Raw genomic sequence first — 11,337 nt, 5'->3', positions numbered from 1 at the left:
GCGGAAGAAGGCAAGCGAGTGGAGGAGCATGAGAGAGAAGAAAGCGAGGGAGGGGTGGTGGAGAAGGAGACGGTGGAAGAGCAAGTGGACTGGGGGGAAAGTGCCCTGGTGGAAGAGATGAGGGGTATGGTGGAGGAGCTGGCGGGGGGTGGTATCTCTCCACTGCCGCCATCACCAAAGAAGAGAATGAAGAGGAGGGTGCGATTGGCCGACAATGAGAGGGAGGGGATGGTCAAGAGAGTGATGGGGTGGGAGAAACCTCTGGGTTGCTGCTGGTTTCCCCAGACCCTCAACTTCTGGTGGGTGGGGTCACACCTAACAAGACTCAGGACTGGGTACAGGAGGAGGTGGGGAGTTTTTTGTTTGGGGACTCAGCCTCCCCTATTTTTTTTCAAACTAGCTGCAGCGCTGGGGAGGGGAGGAGTGTGGGGGTAGACCCAGGGTGCAGGGCACCCCGGAGCCAAACACTATTCCTGCATCCTGGGTTGGTGAGATGGAGGAAGAGGGGGGATGTCGATGGTGTTTTCACAGGTAGATATGGAGCAGGGGAGGCATCAGGTGAGTCTCCTATTTTGTTTTTTGTGTCTGGGTTTAGTATTTGGGTGTATTACATGTTTTATTTCATGGGGTCTAATTTTACTTTTGTTAGTTTAAATGTAAGGGGTTTAAGGGATTTTGTTAAGAGGAGGGGCGGTTTTTAGTTATTTGGAGGGTGTGGGGTTTGATTTTGTTTTTTACAGGAGGTTCACCTGGGGATGGAGGGGATGTTAGTAGGTTTAAGAGGGAGTGGGACAAGTCGAGTCGGTTTGGGGTATTGGGGGGGGATTTTGTGTGGGCACAGGGAGGTAAAAGTGGAGGGTTCTTTTGTGGTGATGCAGGGAGGGTTATAGGGGTGGATGTCACGATAAGGGATTGTAAATTTGGATTAGTGGTGGTGTATGGGCCACAGGTGGTGCAGACAGGAGGGAGATGGTGGACTGTCTGGCGCCCCTGTGTGTCACAAATAGGAAATTAGTGATAGGGGGGATTTTAATACAGATTTAGGAATGGGGGGATAGCAGTGCAGGCGCCATCACCGGGCTAATGGCTTGCCATGTTATGGTTGATGGTGGCCTGCACTACTCCGAAAATGGCCGGTCCTACATGGCGCAACTCCAGGGGGGTTGCGGAGGCTCGACTATATTTTTGTACCCAGGTCTTTGGGTAAGTTGTCTGGGCGGCTGTTGCCTGTTTTCTTTTCGGATCACGACGGGGTGCTCCGGCAGGTGGGGTCGCCAGTCTGCCTCTTTGGTAGGGGTACTGGAAGTTAGATTGGGAGGTGCTGGAGGAGCAGGCTTTGTTGACAGGTTTTTGGTTTCTTTTGGAGGCTTGAAGGCCTCCGGTCCTTCATGCGAGGGATGTTAGAGTGGTGGGAATTAGTTAAGGTCGAGGATTAGGGCTTTTATAATAGGGTATTGCAAGAGGAAAAAAAGGGAGGAGAGGAGGGAGGTGGATCGTATCCAAAGGTTAATTGAACTCGAGTACGAGGCAGGCAACCTCGGCAGGTCGTTTGACTGGGAGAGTTCCCCAACCCTAAAGGCGCAGCTCAGGGAGTTGCAGGAGAGCGGAAGGCTCGAGTTTTGCTGGAGCGTGCGCATAGTGGCTTTCTAGAACACAATGAGACTTGTTCTGCTATGTTCTTTAAGTCAGTTAGGGCCAGACAGAGTAGGAAGGTAATGCATGGCGTTAGGGAAGAAAATGGTAGTATAGTTAGAGAACCAGAGGATATGGTCAGGGTGACAACTGATCATTTCCAAGGTTTATTTAAGGAAAGGAAAATAGATGTAGAGGAGGGAAATGTGTTTTTAGAACACTTGTCAGGAGTTGCCCGGTGGACATTGGAGAAGTGATGGAGGCCCAGATCTCACTAGAAGAGGTTGAGAGCGCTCTTAGGAGGATGGGAAAAGGAAGGTGCCTGGGATGGATGGGCTGCCGGCTGAGTTTTATCTCAAGTTTTGGGGTATACTTGGACCAGTGGTTCTCGAAGTCTTGAAGGCCATCCTTGAGACGGGGTCCCGGGGGATCAATGGCTGTTGGTGTGCTGTCACTTTTATATAAGAAGGGGAAGTAACAGACCTTTGCAACTGGCGGCCGTTGACCATGCTGTGTGTAGATTACAAGCTACTTGCAAAGGTTTTAGCAGACCGGTTGCGCACAGCCTTCCCTACGTCGTCCATGAGGATCAGATGTGCGGGGTAGAGGGCCGCTCTATTAGATGGAACCTACAGTTAATCAGGGACTCCATCGCTTGGGTTGAAGATAGAGGGATTGCCTTTAATGGTAGCAGCGCTAGATCAGGCGAAAGCCTTTGATCGCGTGAATAGATCCTTTTTATTCAGAGTGTTAGGTCGATTAGGATTTGGGGAGAAGTTCATAGGATGGATTCGAACATTATATGTCGGAGCGCGGGGTGCCGAGTTAGTGTAAATAGTCACTTGGGTGACGTTTTTCACCTCTCGTCTGGGGTCAGGCAGGGGTGCCCACTCTCGGCTCTCCTCTTCGTTCTGTACATGGAGCCTCTGGGGGCTGCCATTAGGGCAGACACAGGGTGGAAGGCTTGCTGATCCTGGAAGTGGTGGGCTGCGTGTTAAGATGCGCAGTACGCCGCGACACTTCCTTGCTGCTATGCAAGGACTCATGCCTGACAAGGTCCTTGCCATCTTTGGGGATTTCACCCGAGCGTCGGGTGCCGGTTCTGAACCATGCAAAGTCTTCCGTCAAGTTTTTTCGGAAGATGGCGCGGTAGAACCCGGATGTGCCCGGGGGTTATCTCTCTGTGAGGGGGCCCTGAGGATTCTCGGGGTCCATTTGAGACCTCCGGCTCAGCGACGCTAAACTGGAACATGCGTATCGCAGTGGTACAGAGGAAGCTAGCAATGTGGAAGGCTAGATATTTGTCATTTATGGGCAAAGTCCTGGTCCTAAAGGTGGATGTGTTGCTGTCTCTTTTGTTTTTGGCGTACATCTACCCATTGCCGGCTTGTCTGAGGATGCCTTTAGTGAGGCTTGTGTTTCAGTTCATGTGGAGTGGCAGGTGCGAGTGGGTCGCCAGGGCACGCATGCTCTGTCCCATCGGGGAGGGAGGTAGGGGTACCACATTTCCCCCTCAAACTGGACGCAATTTTTGTTTCTTTCTTGTTAACGGAGCTTGCTCATCCAGTGATACATCCCGTCCGGTTACCTCCTGCGAGTGTTCTTCTCATATCAGGCGAGAAGCGTAATGGTGTGGTCTAACACGGGTCCTCGAGCGGAACAGCTGCCGTGGCACTTTGGTCATGCGGCCAAGTGGCTGCGTGCGCACCCTGAGGTTGAAGTTGCCCGAGTAGGTTTAGATCATAGGCACCTGTACGAGGAGGTCAAAGGCGGAGTCCGGCGCCTGTAGTGGGCATCTCGGAAGTGGTCTGGGAGGGGGGGAGTGCAGGCGCGGGGTCTGGACAACAGGCTCAAGGACCTGAATTGGTTGAGCCTCCATAAGTGCTTACCGGTACGTTCCATCATGTACCGGTATAGTTTGGTGCAATCCCCACCTGTCCAAGATCCTCTTGTGGCAGGGAGGAGACTGTGCGCCATGTCTTTTGAGACTGTGCCTTTGCCGGAGTAGTATGGGCTAGGGCACGGGTGTTGTTAGGTTTGTTAAGGGGGGATTTTGTATTGACGTGGGCCAGGTTAGAGAGGGGTGTAGGGAGAGCGAGAGGGACGGATAGGGACAGGTTTCTGCTCTGGCTTCTCATGAGTCTCTTTAAACGGGGGCTGTGGGAAGCCAGGCAGAACATGGTGAAGACAGGGAGAGATTGGGGGGTGGAAGGGATAGTGAGGAGGGTGGAAGGAGATTTGAGGGAGGATGAAGGGGAGGAGAGGAGAGGAAGTGGGGGCAGCATGCTGCTCGGGAGAGGTGGAAGGGGTTTAGGGCTGGGTGTTATTTAGATTTGTAAGGGGATATATTAGGGACGGGAGATAGGGAAAGGTAGTTTGTAGGGTGACGGGGAGGGAAGATGCTCCCCTGAGGTTTTGTTTGGGGTTGTTGTTTAGTTAAATTAAAATACCATTATTGGAGTATGTATGAAAATTATGAGTTGTAAAGAATGAATGGTATTGAAGGTAATAAATTATTTTTTATTAAAAAAAAATGTAAAAAGTTTAGGCTGTTTCGGTTTCCACGTTACGTTTATTGTTTTTGTATTGATTCGTGTTCCTTTTTTTTCATTAAAACATGAATTTTGGCACCTTGGTCCGACTCTCTTTCACATGAAGAAAACCGTTACAGAATCACCCACCACAACAGGACCAAGCGGCGTGGCAACAAGCAGCAGCAGCAGCAGCTGCAGCAGTGGGAGAGGCTGCATTATTTGGAAGACTGGACATGGGAGGATGAGTTGGACGGTAAAGGACCCTGGGTATAGCCTGGAGAATATCACCGCCCCAAAGAAGAGCTGGAGGCGGTGAAGGCGGGAGGCGCTGGTATGAGGAGGCAGCACGGCAGCGTGGATGGAAGCCCGAGAGTCAGCCCCAAAAATGTATTGGGGGGTGGCTCACAGGAAGTATGGCGAAGCCAGGTAGGAGACCTGCGTCAACATCCTGTGGTTACCGGGGGCTAGAGGACCGGGCAGGCACCGTGTTATGCCGTGAAGCGCACGGTGTCCCCAGTGCAGGTGCATAGCCCGGTGCGGTACATACCAGCTCCGCGTATCAGCCGGGCTAGAGTGGGCATCGAGCCAAGTGCCATGAAGCCGGCTCTACGCATCTGGTCTCCAGTGCGTCTCCTTGGGCCAGCTTACATGGTACCAGCCTTGCGCACGGTGTCCCCGGTTCGCCTGCATAGCCCAGTGCGGGCTATTCCACCTCGCCGCACTGGCAGGGCGACCGGGACCATTCAATCGGGTAAGGTTGGGCAGGCTCAGTGCTCAAGAGCTCCAGTGTGCCTGCACGGTCCGGTCTATCCGTCACCACCTCCACGCACCAGCCCTCCGGTGGCAGCCCCCCACACCAGGCTGTCATTAACATACTGTATATATAAGAAGGTGAGAGCAGGGTGACTGGCTCCCTAGAGGACAGAGTCTGGAACCCAGGCCACAAACACCAATGTCAAACTCCTAGCCAATGCCCCAATCATCTAGGACATGTGCTTTTTGGGCCAGTATAGTTAAGCCCTGTAAAGAAGAAGCCCTAACCCCTCCTCCTAGGCACTTTTGTAAATGAAACAATTTGATTAAACAATAGGGTGAATGTACTTTGAAGTAAATCTCAGCTCTGTTAAAAATACACTCAAGACAAACTATTTTATTGATCATAGTGATTCAGGAGTAACATTAAAACAGGTTAACATGCCCCACCAACAACTAAACAGAAAGCCCTTAAATTACTGGAATAAATCAATCAAATCAATGATGAAAATAGTCAAATGAATCGATACCTGACACAGACATGTTTGTGAAGCAGGAAAATGGGAGTACCATGAGACAAGAGGTTCTAATCTCAGCAGGAAGATGGGAGTACCGTGTTCTAATCTCAGCAGGAAAATGGGTTACCATGAGACAAGAGGTTCTCAGCAGGAAAATGGGAGTACCATGAGACAAGAGGTTCTAATCTCAGCAGGAAGATGGGAGTACCGTGAACCAAGAGGTTCTAATCTCAGCAGGAAGATGGGAGTACCGTGAACCAAGAGGTTCTAATCTCAGCAGGAAGATGAGAGTACTGTGAACCAAGAGGTTCTAATCTCATCTGGAAGATGGGAGTACTGTGAACCAAGAGGTTCTAATCTCATCTGGAAGATGGGAGTACTGTGAACCAAGAGGTTCTAATCTCAGCAGGAAAATGGGATGTTCTAATCTCAGCAGGAAGATGGGAGAGTTCTAATCTCAGCAGGAAGATGGGAGTACCGTGAACCAAGAGGTTCTAATCTCATCTGAAAGATGGGAGTACTGTGAACCAAGAGGTTCTAATCTCAGCTGGAAAATGGGAGTACCGTGAACCAAGAGGTTCTAATCTCAGCAGGAAGATGGGAGTACTGTGAATCAAGAGGTTCTAATCTCAGCAGGAAGATGGGAGTACCGTGAACCAAGAGGTTCTAATCTCAGCTGGAAGATGAGAGTACCGTGAACCAAGAGGTTCTAATCTCAGCAGGAAAATAGGAGTACCGTGAACCAAGAGGTTCTAATCCTCAAGTGAGGACATACTTACTGTATAAATGAACATGCAAATATGTAAATTGAAAACACTATGTTAAAAGCCGAGAGATTGTGCAAGTATCCTTGGCAACAGACAAAGAGCTATGAATTGATCAGTGGTTCACCAATAAGAGCCTTGATTGACTTGGCGAAATGAACAAGACCTGACGTGTAATGAAATAGTTTTGGGGGATAACTTTTTTGGTGGGGGGACCATCAGGAGATGTCCTGACAACTATTACACAGAATGGTTCCTGCAACGTTCCCATGAAGCAGGTCTAGAACATTCATATCTTATGTTCTATGAACTTGGCAACCATGTTCTGTGTATGTATTGTAGGTGTGCTGGAATGTGTATGGGCTCAGTAACTATAACTACTGCTATGTGGAAGCTAGAGACAGACAGTGTGTTAGGGCTCAGTAACTATAACTACTGCTATGTGGAAGCTAGAGACAGACAGTGTGTTAGGGCTCAGTAACTATAACTACTGCTATGTGGAGGCTAGAGACAGACAGTGTGTTAGGGCTCAGTAACTATAACTACTGCTATGTGGAAGCTAGAGACAGACAGTGTGTTAGGGCTCAGTAACTATAACTACTGCTATGTGGAAGCTAGAGACAGACAGTGTGTTAGGGCTCAGTAACTATAACTACTGCTATGTGGAAGCTAGAGACAGACAGTGTGTTAGGGCTCAGTTAACTATAACTACTGCTATGTGGAAGCTAGAGACAGACAGTGTGTTAGGGCTCAGTAACTATAACTACTGCTATGTGGAAGCTAGAGACAGACAGTGTGTTAGGGCTCAGTAACTATAACTACTGCTATGTGGAAGCTAGAGACAGACAGTGTGTTAGGGCTCAGTAACTATAACTACTGCTATGTGAAAGCTAGAGACAGACAGTGTTTTAGGGCTCAGTAATAAGAACCATTGTGTATCACTGTAATGACACAACCACTCTGACCGGACTAGACATCAATTAACTCTGAGTGAAATGGTCTCTCATCTCTCCATCTCTCTCTCTTTCATTACCTCTATCCTCCTATTTCACTTTAATCCTGTGCTGCTTAGAAATACCTAGGGTACATAGACATACCTAGAGTACATAGACATACCTAGGGTACATAGACATACCTAGGGTACATAGACATACCTAGGGTACATAGACATACCTAGAGTACATAGACATACCTAGAGTACATAGACATACCTAGGGTACATAGACATACCTAGAGTACATAGACATACCTAGAGTACATAGACATACCTAGGGTACATAGAAATACCTAGAGTACATAGACATACCTAGAGTACATAGACATACCTAGGGTACATAGACATACCTAGAGTACATAGACATACCTAGAGTACATAGAAATACCTAGAGTACATAGAAATACCTAGAGTACATAGAAATACCTAGAGTACATAGACATACCTAGAGTACATAGACATACCTAGGGTACATAGACATACCTAGAGTACATAGACATACCTAGAGTACATAGAAATACCTAGAGTACATAGAAATACCTAGAGTACATAGAAATACCTAGAGTACATAGACATACCTAGGGTACATAGACATACCTAGAGTACATAGACATACCTAGAGTACATAGAAATACCTAGAGTACATAGACATACCTAGGGTACATAGACATACCTAGAGTACATAGACATACCTAGGGTACATAGACATACCTAGAGTACATAGACATACCTAGGGTACATAGAAATACCTAGAGTACATAGAAATACCTAGAGTACATAGACATACCTAGGGTACATAGACATACCTAGAGTACATAGACATACCTAGGGTACATAGACATACCTAGAGTACATGAAATACCTAGAGTACATAGAAATACCTAGAGTACATAGACATACCTAGGGTACATAGACATACCTAGAGTACATGAAATACCTAGGGTACATAGACATACCTAGAGTACATAGAAATACCTAGGGTACATAGAAATACCTAGGGTACATAGAAATACCTAGAGTACATAGACATACCTAGGGTACATAGAAATACCTAGAGTACATAGACATACCTAGAGTACATAGAAATACCTAGAGTACATAGAAATACCTAGGTACATAGACATACCTAGGGTACATAGACATACCTAGGGTACATAGACATACCTAGAGTACATAGACATACCTAGGGTACATAGACATACCTAGAGTACATAGACATACCTAGGGTACATAGAAATGCCTAGGGTACATAGAAATACCTAGAGTACATAGACATACCTAGGGTACATAGAAATGCCTAGGGTACATAGAAATACCTAGAGTACATAGACATACCTAGGGTACATAGAAATGCCTAGGGTACATAGAAATACCTAGAGTACATAGACATACCTAGGGTACATTGAAATGCCTAGGGTACATAGACATACCTAGGGTACATAGAAATGCCTAGGGTACATATAAATAACCAGGGTACATAGAAATGACTAGGGTACATATAAATACCCAGGGCACATAGAAATACCTAGGGTACATAGAAATGCATAGGGTACATAGAAATACTCAGGGTACATAGAATACCTAGGGTACATATAAATAACCAGGGTACATATACATGCCAAGGGTACATAGCAATACCCAGGGTACATAGAAATACCCAGGGTACATCGCAATGCCTAGGGTACATATAAATACATATGGTACATAGAAATGCATAAGTTACATAGAAATGCCTAGGGTACATATAAATGCCTAGGATACATATAAATACCTAGGGTATATATAAATGCCTAGGTTATATAGAAATACCCAGGGTACATATAAATGCCTAGGATAGAGTGAATGGCAGTCAGTGTAACAGTCAGAGTGACAGTCAATCATGTTTCAGAGACAGTTAAACACAACAACTCAGTGTACTCTTCAAAGGTGGCAATATAGGCCAATACTCTCTAACACACACTCAATACACGCAAGCACATACACACAAGTTAGTGTCTGGTGAGGATATGTCTCTCCTACAACATCAATGCATTACACACACAAACACACACATAAACACACACACACACAAAACACACACAAATTCCAACCAGACACTTTTGACCCTGTTTACCATGGCAACAACCCAGGCACATCCCATTAATCTCAGTGAACGACCTCTTCACTACCTCTCACACACATCCACACACACTCTTTCTATCTCTCTCCCACACACTCCAATTCAACAGTTTTAATCCCCTGAGAGGTATCATCTCTGCCCAAATAAGCACCGTCCATTTAATGTTCCCTCTCAGGAGAGCAGAGAGACAACTCTGTCACTCAGTACTTTGGGGAGAGGGGTGGAGAGAGAGGGAGGAGGAGAGAGAGAGAGGGGGCGGAGGACAGAGGGATGGAGAGAGGGGGGAGGAGGACAGAGGGATGGGAGAGGGAGGAGGACAGAGAGAGGGAGAGAGGGAGAGGAGAGGAGAGAGGGAGAGAGGAGGAGAGAGGGGAGAGGGAGAGAGAGAGGAGAGGGGCGGAGGACAGAGGGATGGAGGAGGAGGAGGACAGAGGGATGGAGAGAGGGGATGGAGAGAGGGGAGGAGGACAGAGAGAGGGAGAGAGGGAGAGAGAGAGGGAGAGAGGGAGAGAGAGAGGGAGAGAGAGAGAGAGAGAGAGAGAGAGAGAGAGATGGTTAGGGGGTACTTGGTTGTGAGTGTTTGTCAGAATGTGTCAGTATGTATGACGCACAAAGCTCAGCCTTTCTCAATATCATTTCAGGAAATGGATTTGAATTGAAGCAATGATGTGAAAAATCCTCTGAGAGAAAAAATGATGGATCATTTTCAAGTCATGGTCTGAATGTCCTGGAGTTGACAAGGAGTTGAGCCCAGGTGTGGTCTAAGGTAAATCCCAACAGGGTTAGTCTCCTCAGAAATTCCTCCCTTTACCTGGGCTGTCTGAGAAGTCCCAGGAAACAAATACCAGGAAACAAATACCCCCTATTCTCTGATCCTTTTTCTCCTCCTGTATCCTCTCCTCCATGTGCGGACTACGGACTACGGACTACGGACTACAGACTTCAAACGACAGACTATGGATTTATTACTATGGACTTATGACTATGGACTTATGACTCTGGACTTGCAACTACAGACTTCAAACGACAGACTATGGAATTATGACTATGGATTTATGACTATGGATTTATGACTATGGACTTGTGACTATGGACTTATGACTATGGACTTATGACTATGGAATTATGACTATGGATTTATGACTATGGACTTGTGACTATGGACTTGTGACTATGGACTTATGACAATGGATTTTCGACTACAGACTTACAACCACAGACTTCAGACGACAGACTGCAGAATGCCTATTTAATCGGTTATCCCTGGCTGCTCCTCCTCCCTATCCTCCATCTCTCCCCTACCTATCCCTCCTCCCTATCCTCCATCTCTCCCCCCTACCTATCCCTCCTCCATCTCTCCCCTACCTATCCCTCCTCCATCTATCCGCCTACCTATCCCTCCTCCATCTCTCCCCTACCTATCCCTCCTCCATATCCTCCATCTCTCCCCTACCTATCCCTCCTCCTCATCCTCCATCTCTCCCCCTACATATCTCCTCCTCCCTATCCTCCATCTCTCCCCTTCCTATCCCTCCTCCCTATCCTCCATCTCTCCCCTACATATCCCTCCTCTTCATCCTCCATCTCTCCCCCTACATATCCCTCCTCCCTATCCTCCATCTCTCCCCTTCCTATCCCTCCTCCCTATCCTCCATCTCTCCCCTACATATCCCTCCTCCTCATCCTCCATCTCTCCCCCTACATATCCCTCCTCCCTATCCTCCATCTCTCCCCTACCTATCCCTCCTCCATATCCTCCATCTCTCCCCTACATATCCCTCCTCCATATCCTCCATCTCTCCCCATACATATCCCTCCTCCCTATCCTCCATCTCTCCCCTACATATCCCTCCTCCTCCTCATCCTCCATCTCTCCCCCTACATATCCCTCCTCCCTATCCTCCATCTCTCCCCTACCTATCCCTCCTCCATATCCTCCATCTCTCCCCCTACATATCCCTCCTCCCTATCCTCCATCTCTCCCCTACCTATCCCTCCTCCATATCCTCCATCTCTCCCCTAC

This window comes from Oncorhynchus masou, unplaced genomic scaffold (genome assembly GCF_036934945.1).
Source record: "Oncorhynchus masou masou isolate Uvic2021 unplaced genomic scaffold, UVic_Omas_1.1 unplaced_scaffold_2418, whole genome shotgun sequence".
NCBI classification, from domain to species: domain Eukaryota; kingdom Metazoa; phylum Chordata; class Actinopteri; order Salmoniformes; family Salmonidae; genus Oncorhynchus; species Oncorhynchus masou.
The sequence above is the reverse complement of the archived record's forward strand: the minus strand, read 5'-3'. Positions refer to the sequence as shown.